Source organism: Hibiscus syriacus, unplaced genomic scaffold (genome assembly GCF_006381635.1).
Source record: "Hibiscus syriacus cultivar Baekdansim isolate YM2019G1 unplaced genomic scaffold, ASM638163v2 tig00111758_pilon, whole genome shotgun sequence".
Classification (NCBI taxonomy): domain Eukaryota; kingdom Viridiplantae; phylum Streptophyta; class Magnoliopsida; order Malvales; family Malvaceae; genus Hibiscus; species Hibiscus syriacus.
Window position 1 is genome coordinate 2,472,112 of NW_024063170.1, and position 14,490 is coordinate 2,486,601.

At 36.9% G+C, this 14,490-nt stretch overlaps 1 non-coding gene and 2 pseudogenes across 1 annotated transcript; 1 reads left to right on the forward strand and 2 right to left on the reverse strand.

The window, feature by feature from the left end:
* LOC120169363 lies at positions 1 to 7,231 on the forward strand (annotated as a pseudogene).
* A 308-nt stretch (positions 7,232 to 7,539) lies between these two features.
* Positions 7,540 to 7,611, reverse strand: TRNAW-CCA. The gene has a single exon. It is a non-coding gene; the product is annotated as a tRNA-Trp (tRNA).
* A 941-nt stretch (positions 7,612 to 8,552) lies between these two features.
* On the reverse strand, positions 8,553 to 14,245 carry LOC120169293 (annotated as a pseudogene).
* Positions 14,246 to 14,490: the final 245 nt, after the last annotated feature.

Here is a 14,490-nt window from a genome sequence, read left to right on the forward strand (position 1 = left end):
GGAAGTAGACTTTTGTTCATGGCGCCAATGGAGGGGAAGGGTCCCTTTATAAACATAAATTTCTCTTTCCATCTCCTCCATAACAAACTACCCTTCCTTTCGCTTCATTCCTTTCTTCACAAACGAGGAAATTCAACTCCATAACACCAGCAACAATTCAAAAGCAGTGTCTTTTTCTTATTTAGTTTCCATTTTAAATAGTGGAAAAGTGGGAATTAAGGCTATCGAATATTGATCCAGAGAAGAAGAAAATAGGAAAAAAAAACATGGCGGGTCGTAGTTTCCATGTCGCATGGATCTTCTCCTTGTTTTCTATCTTCTTCCTTCCATCTCATTGCTTCTACCTCCCTAGTGTTGCCCCTGAAGATTTCCAAACGGTCAGTTTCTTCACATGCACGCATGCATTTGAACGTATGTAATGTTAATTCATGCATCCTCATCATCATCATCGATATTACGTATTATGGATCTTTGGGCCGACTGGAATTATCCATTGTGTTATTGGGTTTTATTCAGATCTGCATTTTATGACCCTATGCAGGGGGATCCTTTGAACGTGAAAGTGAATAAGCTGACTTCAACAAAAAGCACAGCTTCCTTATTCCTACTATTCATTACCCTATTGTCAGCCTGATCACATAGTCGACAGTGCAGAGAATCTTGGGGAAGTTCTTCGTGGTGATCGAATCGAAAACTCCCCTTACACGGTGTCTCCATCATGATTTCTTTTATGTTATTTTTAATTTATATTGGTTTTCCTCTGATTGAAATGGTCATTTGATCTGCAGTTTAAAACGAGAGAATCGCGTGTGTGCAATGTTGTGTGTCGTAAGGTTCTTGATAAGATAGCTGCAAAGGCTTTCAAGGAGATGACGATGATGAGTATAGAGTCAACATGTGAGTCTCTCATTCATGAAATTCTTGATTGTAAGTATTCCATTTCAGGCATTTCTTGTTTGAGTAACAATCGATGTTTCTGTGATTTGTTTTTTATAAGGATCTTGGATAATCTTCAGTTGGTTGTTCCGATAAGAAGGCTCGACGTTGAAAACGCTGTAGTTTATCGGCATGGGTTTCATGTTGGACTCAAATTGAAGTATGCTGGGGTAAAAATGATGCTACGTTGATCAAATTCCTTTTAGAATAAATTTTTAACATTTTTTTCCATAGATGATGCAAACAATGATCTGGTCTGTTCTTGATAATTGCAGAGCAAGGAAGAGAAACATTTCATCAACAATCATTTGGCATTTTACAATCAAATTCCACAAACTGGAAGAACATTGCACTCAAAACTGCTCTTAAATTCCCCGGAACCGTGTTTACGATCTTCTTGTTGCGGAAGACGGCTATCGGATAAAGCAAAATCGCAACTGATAGTTTGAGAAAATAAAAATTGAAGATAAAAGAGACACAAAATTTACGTGGAAAACCCCTAAATAATATAGGGTAAAAACCACGGGCAACGGTAGAAGAATTTCACTATGAGAAAATAAGAATTACAACCTCTCTCGATCTACAAGGAGAAAACAATGATAATTCTCTCTTGATAAAAAGGAGAAAAAAACTCTCAAGAAACTCTCTAAATTCTCTCTAGTATTGGAAGAAAGCTAGAATGCTTTGGGATGATTTTGAAGCTAAATGAGCTAGGGTATTTATAGTTGAAACTTAAGGACTAATTTATAAATACCCTAAATTATAATGGCTAAAGTTGAGGTTCTACCATTGTTGAAAAATCAACAATTGTGTACTGCTTTTTGACAATTGTATTCGGTGGATTAATTAAATCCAACTTTCCACCGAAAGTTGGTTTAATTTTCAACAATCTCCCACTCGAAGATTTGATTGAAACAATCATATATTCACATCATTCTTTCTACCTTGTACCATCATGTTGCTTATGTTTCTGATAGGCCACAAGAGGATCGACACCAAGTAAATTTATCGGTATTGATTGCCTTCGTCATGAAATCTGCTATGTTGTCTTTGGTATTGATCTTTTGCATATCTACTGTTCCTTCTTCCACCTTTTCACGAATGAAATGGTACTGAACTCGTATGTGCTTTGTCCTTGAATGAAATGCTAGATTCCTTGCTAGATGCAAGGCGCTTTGACTGTCACAAAGCAGAGAGACATACTCTTGACTGTGCCCAAGCTCCTCCAATAGCATCTTCAACCAAATTGCTTCTTTACTGGCTTGTGTAGCTGTTACATATTCTGCTTCTGTTATGGATGTAGCCACAACTGACTGCAATTTTGAAACCCAGCTTACAGCTCCACCAGCAACTTTGAACACATATTCTGTAGTAGATTTGCTTTTATCCAAATCCCCTGCATAGTCAGAATCTACATACCCATTGATAATTAAATTTGATCCTCTGTAACATAATGCAACATTTGAGGTCCCTTTGATGTATCTCAAGATCCTCTTTAATATATTCCAATGCTCTTTGCCTGGATTCGCCATGTATTGACTAACCACTCTCACTGCTTGTGCAATGTCTGGTCTTGTGCATATCATAACAAACATTAAACTTCCCACTACTGATGCATACGGTACTCGAGACATCTCCATCCTCTCTTCTTCACTGCTAGGACTCATACTGGAGGATAATTTGAATTTAATAGGAAGAGAGGTAGAAATTGGCTTACAATCTTGCATGTTGAATCGTGACAAGATCTTCTTCAAGTAATTCTTTTGTGAAAGCCAAATCTTCTTATTACTTCTGTCTCGGTGAATTTACATCCCTAGAATCTTGTTTGTTGATCCCAAGTCCTTCATTTCAAATTCTCTAGCTAGTTGTGCCTTCAATTCTTCAATATGATCTTTGTTGGGTCCTGCAACCAACATGTCATCTACATACAACAGTAATATAACAAAACCGTTATCATCAGACCTCTTGAAATAAGCACAAGGGTCTGCATTAAGTCTGTTGTATCCAAGGCACATAATGAAGGAATCAAATCTCTTATACCAACACCTCGGCACCTGCTTTAGACCGTACAGAGATTTGTTCAACCTGCAAACCAAGTTCTTCTTTTTTTTTTCTTCAAAACCTTCAGGCTGGAGCATATAAATTTCTTCTTCAAGATTTTCATGAAGAAAAGTTGTTTTAACATCTAGCTGCTCTAGATGTAAATCCAATGTAGCACACATTGCCAAAACTACTCGAACTGTTGTTAGTCGAACCATAGGAGAAAAGATTTCATTGAAATCAATACCTTCTTTTTGAGCATATCCTTTGACCACCAGTCTTGCACGATACCTCTCAACTTGATTGTCACCATTTCGCTTGATTTTGAAGACCCATTTGTTACCAATTGACTTCCTTCCTTGTGGTAGTGGCACAAGGTCCCATGTATTATTTTTATGAAGGGCTTCGATTTCTTCTTGCATCGCCATCATCCACAGTGAAACATCTGAGTTGTTTATTGCCTCTTGGTATATTGATGGCTCACCGTCCTCTGTTAAAAGGCAGTATGTAATATTACCTTCTATAACATAATCTGAGTGCCAATTGAGACTTCTTCTCACACGATCTGATTGACGAGTTGTTGGAGCTTCAGAACTCTCTGGTTCTTGTTCATCATGTGCTGGTTCTGCTTCAGAAGAATCTCCTTGTTCAACATCCTTTTCCACATGTATCTGTGTAGACTCTGACTTTTCAGTGCTACAATCTTCTTCTTTTCTTTGTAGCTTATCTTCTACAAAGATAACATCCCTACTGATGATCACTTTGCGGCAGTGGGATCCCACAATCGATACCCCTTTACACCATCAGCATACCCCAAGAATTTGCATTTCCTAGATTTTGGATCCAATTTTGAGATTTCTTGGGAGTTGTATATCACGTACACAATACTTCCAAATACATGGAGGTTTGAATAATCAGCTGGTTTACCAGTCCACATCTCCATTGGTGTCTTCAACTCTATTGCAGTTGATGGAGCTCGATTCACCAAATAACAGGCAGTATTGACTGCTTCTGCCCATAATGATTTTTCTAGGCCTACATCCCTTAACATTGCTCTTGTTCTTTCTAACAAGGTTATGTTCATCCGCTCTGCCACTCCATTTTGTTGAGGAGTGGTTGCCACTGTGAACTGTCTTTTGAGGCCTTCTTTCCTACAAAAGTCATCAAATTCTTTGCTTGTGTATTCTCCTCCATTATTTGTTCTGAAACACTTGATTTTATTTCCAAAATCAAGTTCCACCCGTGCCTTGAAGTTTTTGAAAGTTGAAAACATGTCTGACTTCTTTTTAATAGGGTACACCCAACATCTCTTGTAGTAGTCATCAATAAATGAGACAAAGTATTTTGCTCCACCTAGGGATATAACTGGTGCTTGCCATACGTCAGAGTGAACCAATTCTAGAACACTCTTTCCTCTAGACTTTGATGTGTTGAATTTCAACCGGTGCTGCTTACTTGTTATGCAATGCTCACACAAAGTAAGTGATGCATTTGTTAAGCTTGGAAGTAGCTTTTGCTTTACAAGGACTTTCATTCCTTGTTCTAACATGTGTCCAAGTTTATGATGTCATAGCATTGCAGAATCTAAACTACATGAGGCAACAGAGGCTTCTGCTTCTATCAAAGTTTCTCCCTTCAGCATGTACAAGTTTGTTGTTATCTTTTCGCCTTTCAACACCACAAGCGCTCCACGGAACACCTTCATGATTCCTTTATGTGTTTCAATCTTGCTCGCATTATTATCCAACAATCCGTAGGATAATAAAATTTTCTTCAGGCCTTTCACGTATCGCACATCTCGAACAACTTTAATCATTCCATCATACATCTTCAATTTGATGGTTCACAGGCCAACGATCTCTAAGGCATGATCATTGCAGCTATACACAGATCCTCCTGAGACAGGTTCATAATGATGTAACCATTCTCTTCTTGAGGTCATGTGATATGTTGCTCCCGAATCAATGAGCTATATATCTGTAAATCTTTTTCTGCCTTCCACGGTGGTTGACGCTTCACAACATAGAGCATCTCCATCATCTAAAGTGTTTGCGGTATTGCCTTGTAGGTTGGAGTTTTTATTTAGACTCCAACAATCATTCTTCAAGTGACCATTCTTTCCACAATTGTAGCACTTTAAATTCTTCTTGCTCCTCGACTTCGATCTACCATGTTTGTGACTGCTGTTTTGGCCACGTTCTGTTGATCTCCCTCTCATCGTTGTCATCGTTGTCAATGCTTCTGCTTGTTGCAGATTTACTTGTATGTCTTCTTTGTTTTTGCGTCGATTTTCTTCTTGTAGAATAGCAGCTGCATCGTCATCGAAGACTAGACTGGTGACATTACTGTTTGTCAAGTTGATGATGAGTTGATCATATGAATCAGGTAGACTTTGAAGTAGAAGTTCAACACGTTCTTGTTCTCCTATTATACATCTTAAAGATGTAAGCTGAGAAAATAACGTGTTCAGTGTGTTTAAGTGCTCCGTCACTGAAGTAGATTCTGGCATACGGAGAGTATACAATTTCCTCTTAAGGAAAATTTTATTGTGCAACGATGTTGCCTCGTACAATTTGGTGAGATGATCCCATATCTCATTCGCTGTCTTCTTCTCCTCGATGCTTGACAATACTTCATCTGCTAATGCTAGATGAAAGTTTGCCATAACATTCCCATCCTCGATACATTTGTTGTCATCTATGAAATCTACCGGCTTTTCACTGATAGCTGCTAGACAACCGTCTTTCCTCAGGATGGCCTTCATCTTCAATTTCCACAATGAGAAATTTCTCCCATTGAATTTTTCAATATCAAATTTCGTTGTTATACCTTCTTTTACGGATAGCTCCCACTATTTCACTATCGTGAATAGTTCTCTGGAACCTTCAAAGAATGGATAATAACTTCTTATTTTCTTATGTTGGAGGATCCACCTTTTGGTGGCAACCACAAAGACAATAAGCAGATATTACACACTCTAATTTGGCTCGGATACCAATTGTTGCGGAAGACGGCTATCGGATAGAGCAAAATCGCAACTGATAATTCGAGAAAATAAAAATTGAAGATAAAAGAGACACAAAATTTACGTGGAAAACTCCTAAATAATATAGGGTAAAAACCACGGGCAACGGTAGAAGAATTTCACTATGAGAAAATAAGAATTACAACATCTCTCGATCTACCAAGGAGAAAACAATGATAATTCTCTCTTGATAAAAAGGAGAAAACATCTCTGAAGAAACTCTCTAAATTCTCTCTAGTATTAGAAGAAAGCTAGAATGCTTTGGGATGATTTTGAAGCTAAATGAGCTAGGGTTTTTATAGTTGAAACTTAAGGATTAATTTGTAAATACTCTAAATTATAATGGCTAAAATTAAAGTTCTACCATTGTTGAAAAATCAACAATTGTGTACTGCTTTTTTACAATTGTATTCGGTGGATTAATTAAATCCAACTTTCCACCGAAAGTTGGTTTAATTTTCAACACTTCTTCGTATTGAATGCACTGATTTGGGGTCAGAAATCCTCCGGCGCAGTGCTGTTTGGAACAATGTTCGCTCTCGTGGTCTTATGGTTCGGCATTTCTGTCCCGCTCGTCTTCGTGGGGAGTTACGTCGGTTTCAAGAAGGCTGTAAAGGAAGACCCTGTCAAAACTAATAAGATACCGAGGCAAATACCGGAACAGCCATGGTACCTACGCCCGGCCTTTTCGGTCCTGATCGGGTGCATACTACCCTTCGGAGCTGTGTTCATTGAGCTCTTCTTCATCCTAACTTCAATATGGTTGCATCAATTATATTACATATTCGGTTTCCTCTTCATTGTGTTCCTCATCCTGATTGTGACTTGTGCAGAGATCACAGTTGTTCTATGCTACTTCCATCTATGTAGTGAGGATTGTGGTGGAGATCTTACTTGAAGTCCGGTTCTTCGGCACTTTACCTATTCCTCTACGCTGCATTCTACTTCTTCACGAAGCTCGAGATCACGAAACCAGTATCCGGAATTCTCTACTTCGGTTACATGTTGATCGTATCGTATGCGTTCTTCGTCCTCACCAGCGCGATCGGTTTCTATGCTTGTTTCTGGTTCAGCAGGCTCATCGGTGAAGATCGATTGAATCCGTTTTCCACAGAAATTTATTTCGATTTCATCGAGAGGATGACTCCAGCAGGAGGTCGCTTGCTTGTGGACTTGACCATTATGGTTTTTGAATATTTCTTTATCGTACAAATGGTTGAATTTTATTAGCTTTGGAATGGGTTCCACTGGTGGTTAAATTAAGGAATTGCTGTGTTCACAGTTGATAGCGGTCTTGTTTATCCTGCAATTCTGTCAAATAAACATGGAAAAAAATTGAATATATGAACTTGATTCGAGATAAATTAGAATTTGTAATGTTAACACTTGTACTGTTCAAAAGTTTCAAGTTGAAAACATTTCAAATGACTTTGAAAGAAATCTCCGTTTGTGGATAAGAGGGCGAAAGTTAGCAAAGAAGCTTAGTTTCCTTTTATGGATAAGAAAGACGCAAAAAAAAAAGAATTGAAGGGGGTAATTGAACCCGACGTGAATCGAACACGCAACCTTCTGATCTGGAGTCAGACGCGCTACCATTGCGCCACGGATCCCTTCTGTTGTATTTTGCAGGAAATAATAACAAATTTTATATGAGTAATTTATAAACGTTGAAGATGAACATAACGTGTTCGAAAGAAAATGGGAAATTGAGAAAATGCAGAAATAGGAAAGGAAAAGAAGAGGGTCGATTTCATGTTCAGGATGTTTTAACTGGTGCAATCAAGTAGCTATGTGAAACTGATAATGTGAAGTTGGATTCCTGGTAGGGGTCAGCATTTGATCGAGTTGAGTAAAAAAATTTCCAGTTGACGAGTCATATTTTATAACTTGGAGTTGACTTGAAATTTTCTTAAGTCGATTCAAATTTTCGAGTTCCCATTCATATTTAATTATAAATATTTACAATATTATGATATTATTTGATTCCAATTTAAATGATATTTTATAACCGTATACAATATATATATATATATATATATATTTATTTGTATTTGTTTTCATATATGATTCACATATACTATACAAAGTTTGAGGGATTCGACTCAAACTTGAAAATCAATATAATAATTACTAAAAATTTCGAGTTATTCGAGTTGTATTTTACAATTCAATTTGAACTTGAAATATTTTCAAGTCGAGTTTATGAAATTATAACTCGAACGCAATTCAAGTCGAGTTTTTTCAAGTCGAATAGAAAAAATCGATTTTTCGAGTCGAATCGAGTCTTGCTCACATCTAATTCATGGTAGACCTGACCTGTTAATTACAGAGTTATATTGATTTTAGACTCAGGTCAATTTGAATAAAAGCTAATTTAGGTATTAAAATTCATTTTGAATTCAAATGATTTTAGATGCAGATCAATAAAGTTTATTAATTAGCTTTTCGTATCTCAAATTCTAAACATTTCGGATTCCAATCCCTTCAAGATATGATCAACCAGATCGGATAATTCATATACCCGACTTTGAATCAACGAGCATAAAAATAATGAAGCAGCGAGCAACCACCTCAAGTCTTAATATTTCTTCAAGCAAAGCCTTTGTTACAACTGCGGCTCCAAATCGGAATATCTATGCATTTGTACATTGTTCTCTAAGTGAAAGAAGCGAAAGTACAATAAAATAAAATAACATCATTCTAACTCTCACACCGCATTCATTACATGTCAATCAGCGTCTTCAGCAGTGAAATCAGGCTCAGGAGGCTTTTGTAGTTTCACCAACTCCTTTGCACTCTTAGCAATCCGATTCCGATGAATGCCACGAAGTGCATTTGCAGCAAACTTGGAAGCTAAGAAAGTGGCTCGTATCCTGTACGAGCCTCCACCACTGCTGTTGCGGCTTCCATTTGATCCTTCTGCTTCCTCTTCTTCCTTCCGACGAAGCTTCTCCAGACTCTTCCTCTTGGAATAACGCCGCCATGCGGCTTGGATAAAGCAAGCTGCCCATGTCCTCCACTGCTGTGAATGAAAACGGAAAGTATGTTGTACCTGTCTACTGTGAAGACGCCTGAATTGACCGGCAACAAATTTCAACTCCTCAGCAGTAAGGGCAAAAGCTTCGACCTCAGTCAAAGCCTTCGCCGTCCGAGTAGATGTTGGAAGGTTGGCGCCGGTTTTGGGATCCAATGCCCAAGTTAGAAGTTCCTCTCCACAGAAATCTCCCTCTTTAAGCAAACTGCGGTTGAAAAATCCGCTCCTTCCACCATCTGTTGTTATACTCTCAAGGCGGCCACGAATAATGAAAAGCATCTCATCAACAGGATCCCCCTCTCGGACTATGTAAGCGTTCTCAGTAAACAGGCATGGTTTAAGCCGTATACAAATGGCATCATGCAATCTCTCATCCGTACTCTCAAACAGAGGAACCTGCAGAAATACGAAATCAGAGGGAAAGGAAAAGAAGCAGAAGGCAAAGATCAGGTCTATACGGAAAAACGGAACTGAATCAGGATCATTAAATTATAGCAAAATGAACTTCTAAAGGCGTACTAGATAATCCAGTAAACAAAAATAACACACTTGAGATAATGCAAACATGAGATTTATGTCATGGAAAAAAGACGTATTCCATATGCCTTAAAACAAGGATGTAGAAAGACAAATGGAAGGTAAAAGAAGAAAAACAAATAAAGAAAAGATACAAAAAGGGGTAATGGAACTCACCCTTCTAACCAAAGCCAAGCAGAGGTGCCTCTTAATATCTCTCCTCAGATCCTTTGGAAGGCTTTGAACCAAGCTCTCTTCATCAACACCACGCGTTTCCAACCACTTGTACTGGTCATAACGCCTCACTCGTTCCCTCAGGTCCTGCGGAAGCATACGATGATGCATCCACTGCTCTGAATCACGCCTTTTAATCCTCATTTCTTCTAGCTGAATGGTGAGCGACTGAAGATAGGTCTGTTAACAACATTGAAAACAACCATAATGCCATGATACTGTCAGATTAATTGTGCTTCAACAGTCTCAACTAACTAATTAGTACAATAAAGTATGAGCTAAAGTCCAAACCTGCATGTTTCCAATCAGAAGTGCAAAGAGGATGAGTCCGAAAATGGCAAGAGCTATGGAGAATATAACCTCACCGGGATAGGTGCTAGTTTGTAGTCCCTGACCAAGGGTGCTGCAAATAGATTGAAGGAAATACAGAAGAATCTTGGTAATCAGCAAAGGCAAAATTGATGGTTTAAGTTTATGTCGCAAGACATCATGAAATCATTTACATACTTGATATATAAGCTGAAATTTTAATGGACGGTTAAAACAAAAACAATAGTCAAACAACACATTTCCTACTTTCTCAAATTAATGTCACTTAGAAAATTGAGTATTAGCACAATAATATATTTTATGCATGAAATACAGAGATGTCTAAAAATCAGTATTGCAGAGTACAGAAAAGGGGTTTCAGCAAAATAATAAAGCTGAGTTAAGTTTTGCTCACGAACATAAGTTAAACACAAGTATAGAGAATGTTAATAACATATAACTATGTTAGATAAAAGGGAAGTCATAACAGTAGGCTTGTTGGGTGAATAACCGAATATCAAGTTAAAACGTATAAGAGCATTAGGTGACTGGCATTCTATTTCTTTCCTTTAATTTAGTTCAGCAAGTAGCCAAAAGAGTGGTGATAATAGGAACATATCATTTAAAATAGTGTACCAAAGATAGCAAGAATATAAGAGAAATTTTCTCAAATGGCAAGAACTCATGATCCAAAGGTAAGTGGGCAGATGTAGCTTAGAGTTCTCAGTGTTCAATCAGTAGCCTTGTGTAATAGGTGCTGCATTTAACATCCAAGTCCCCGTTAGTAGATCAAAGATACAGAAAGCAGAAAGCAACCTAGAGTGCATAAATTTCATATGAATTGCCAACGAGACAAAAATACTTTCCACAATGGCATCTTGCAACTTCTCTTTCATGAAAATACTTCTGGAAAAATTATTCAATGCAAAACTATGAAATTAACTGTCATCAACAATCATGATAACTAAATAATTATCAATGTCTCACATGAATGCAATTATCTGTTATAGTATATTCCCATACACAGTCCAGACTAAATTCACTAATATTTTTCTTTTATCGTATCATATAAATCAATTAGCAGTTAGAAGTAACATGTTTTCCCACCTCAAATTCTGTAGACCCCACCACAAACAGTAGCAGTATTTGGAAAAGAACTTTGTTGATGAAACAACACCACACGACAAAGCCTGCGTGAAGATTCCAAAATCAAATGGAGGATTATTATTATCCTCATCAGCTGGGCACCTTTTTTCAAGAACGGAATCTCTGATATCAGTCCATTTGTTATAACCTTCCCCAACTTGAAGCCCGCAGTATAGGAAAGTTTTAGTGCAATTACCAATACCAATATCCTTGCAGGCCTTCTGCCAACATGTATCATTTCGTTCAACAGCCACCCAATACCAGAATGCCCCCACTATCTGAATCATTCATCAAAGAAAGAAAGAAAGAAAGCACAGGTCAAAACATAATTACGCAAGTAATCATATTTTTAAAAGAACAGGTGAGTGTGAAAATTGTGCCCCATAAATCAAAAGATAGCATAAAACAAACGGGGTGGAGAAGAAATAACAACAGGTTTCAATTGAAATAAAGATGTGTATTAAATAAGCACTTACATGACTACAAAGCATATATAATAGCAGATAATATGCAGCTCCAGCCCAAGCAGTTTCAGCAAAGACACCTGCTGTCCTTTTCATTTCTGATGTTAAGGGCATAACTCTGAGAAATCGAGGGCATACTGAAACAAGACAATAAAAAAACAAGGCCTGTTTTGTTGCTAGTACATCTGAACCATTTGGATTATGAAGAAATCTCCAAACAACAATCTGCATTTATGAACAAAATAATGAGAGAACTGTAGGTGCTTTTGATCAGCCAAATCTAGGATGACATGCAACAGTGACAGTTCATTAACAGTATTTCCAAGTAGAGGTAACTACTCCTCTCGAACATGATGATGCACGTTTAATCTTAACATGAACATTCGTAGTCAACACATTAAGCACTTAAAGGAAAACAATATTTTGCCAGACTTTCACTACGAGAATCATATGGATGTTACATTCATTCTGTATTAGGAATCATAAGGATATTTAAATCTGCCTTGCCCAGCATGTATTCAAAGCTTTACCTACGTGAATTAATAGTAGCCATAGATCCACCAATAAATAGGCAGATGGAAAAATAAGCAGTGAAAGAAATACTATATCATAGTGCATATATGCAACATAAATTGCCAATTGCTCCCATGTTTCACACTTAAAATAATAGAATGCATGCAGAAACAAGTGTATCAATGTAAAAGAAAACAGAAGCATGCATACAAAGAAAGGTTATACACATACAGCACATAATAATAAGGCAAACCAAGAAGAAAGAAAGAACAATACTACACGATTAGATGGAATTGCTCCCACATAAATCATAAATAAATATGAATACAGCACACCAAACATGGATGCATGAAAAGGGAGAAATCAGTAAAGAAATATATAATGCAAGAAACAGAGAGCTAGATGCATTAGAACCAATGATAATGAGGCACATTCAGTCATTGAATGCCCAAGGAAACAGATTTAAGACCTGTGGTAATGGAAGTACAGCAAGAAAATCAATGACAAAATATTGCTGCAAGTATCGCTTGGCTATTTTTGCAGGATCAATCACAAGTTCACCTCATCCAAAAACTCGAGATGATGGTGCAATGTAAGCTGTACGGAACTGAAGAGCCATGCGTATAAGATAAAAAACATCTATAATCGTTCGCAAAGTCGTTGCCGTAACTGTTAATTTTTTATCAATAGTGAGACACTTTTCAGGATCATTAATAACTGGAAGATAAAAAAAGAGAGGGTCCACTGATACTGCCAGAATACATGATATGAAAAATAATTTATTGCATAGAAAGAGGAATTTATCCTGAGGATCAAATATTTTCTTCTCTGATGCTTTAAGATCCTCGGGAAATACTGCTCGAGAAACCCCAAATCCAAGTGAGCGACCAATTGACTTAAGTCCTTCAGACCCCTTTTTGATCCCTCTCTTGAAAGATCGAGATGTTGTCTTGTTTGCATGGCCAGAACGGCCTAATCCCTCAATGTTAAACCCACAAATTTTCAATCCTGCTGCAGAGGGTGATGATAATCTAGAGTCCAAGTCATCCAACCTGGAGAAAATAGAAAAAAACACGTAAAGATTATATGCCTCAACCTATAAGATATAGAAAGAGAGTTGGGGGGGATATTTAGAATAATGTTTTCAGTACCTGACAAACTTCTCCCTTTGTCCACTCATATATTGGGCTTTATAACCAGAATCAAACATTTTTTTTACAATGGAGTGCATAAATATATCCTGCAATCCAACAAAAATATTTCAATCAAGTGTAAAAAATTAGCTTCTAGTGCCATCATTCATGATCCAGAAGTTAAGCAGCTACATCCATCAAAAAACATTTCATAAAACATGCTCCTGAAGATCTTAATTTATGCAGTTTAATCAAATTAAATATGCTCCTGGAGATCCTAAGTTGGTGCAGTTTTCATCAAATAAAACATCACTCGAAGTTTTAATGTCATGCACTTGTAGAACTGAACTAATCCATATTTCTCAAATAAAATTTTAACTGATACACACCCCTTCTACAATTACCAAAAGCCAAATTTCATCTCTACATCTACTGACCAAGTAACAACCATAATTTCAACAAAAATCTCCATCTTTTCTAATCCTTACCATCTTTATCAAGTTAAGTGGCTAGAACTTGATTAAGCTATACCTCTTCTACAGTTGCTAAAAGCCGCAATAATCTCAATAAAAATCTCCACCTTCCCTAATTCTTATTTTAAGCAAGTTGAATTGCAAGAAATTGATTAAATTGTCTAGCTATATTACTGGATCCAAACAAAATGTATGTAAAAATTAGATTTTCCTCATGTACTAATGACATTTTCAATCAGTCAAAGAATCATATTTACTACCCTCAATTAACCGCTCAATCGAACGAAAACTTCACTCAAGTGTAACGAACGACTAATTAGAAATCAGAGTTGACTTCCAGATTCGAAATTCTTAGTTAAAACTTAAATTCATCGAAATCAAACCAAAAAAATGAAAATTTTCTGAAGTAAAACAAAAAATCAGGAAAAAATCGAAGTACGAAGCAAAACAAAGAACTCCAATAAAATAAAAAATTCGGTATAAAATCATAAACTGATCTAAAATAAAATTAATGGAGAAGGGGAAGAAAATACTTACAGGGGAATCCTTGAAATTTACTTCAAAAAAAGAATAAAAAACTTAAAAAATACATTTACAATTACGTGCGACTGAAGTAGAAGAAGAAAGGAAAGCATAAGGAGAAGAAAGGGGGAGAAAAATGAAAGAC